This window comes from Mesitornis unicolor, unplaced genomic scaffold, assembly GCF_000695765.1.
Source record: "Mesitornis unicolor isolate BGI_N332 unplaced genomic scaffold, ASM69576v1 scaffold40773, whole genome shotgun sequence".
Classification (NCBI taxonomy): Eukaryota; Metazoa; Chordata; class Aves; order Mesitornithiformes; family Mesitornithidae; genus Mesitornis; species Mesitornis unicolor.
In genome coordinates this window covers 17,169-17,625 of record NW_010173455.1, presented here as the reverse complement: position 1 = coordinate 17,625, position 457 = coordinate 17,169, and the positions used below count along the sequence as shown (strand labels likewise).

The 457-nt window shown below is 58.2% G+C and overlaps 1 protein-coding gene across 1 annotated transcript in view; it reads right to left on the bottom strand.

The window, feature by feature from the left end:
- Positions 1 to 457, bottom strand: part of PBX3 (pre-B-cell leukemia homeobox 3) — a gene marked incomplete at its 5' end in the record, with an annotated part of 19,399 nt that overhangs the window by 17,831 nt on the left and 1,111 nt on the right. The window lies entirely within an intron of this gene.

The following is a 457-nucleotide window of genomic DNA, read 5'->3' as shown; positions in this document are numbered from 1 at the left end:
CCTGCCCACAGCTGACACGGCCAGCACCAGTGCTGTGTCGGCAGGGACGTGCCTTTGTGTCTGGTGCCAGAAACAACGCAAAGCAAAGCAGCCAGAGGCCTTTCAGAGCATCCTCGCATGAAACAAAGGGAAACTCTAAAATAAGGAGGTATCGAGGTGCCCGGGCCCCGCTTTACTCTGTTGAGGCAGGACAGGTGCTGGGGAATGGCCAAGCAGTGCGGTGAGCTCTGCTCCTCGCCACGTGGTTTCGAACAGTTCAATCTCTGCCTCCACATCTCTGTGGTTTCGGTCTGCACAGCCCGATGCTGCGCTGTGATGGGCTGGGGGCAAGCGCAGGACAGCCCCGGCTCAGCTCGGAAACCACCGGCTGATGAGGTTCGCTGAGCTGATTAGGCTCGGGTTTACAAGCGTCATTAGGACACCTCTGGGAGGGGAGGATTAAGACATCGCTTGATGC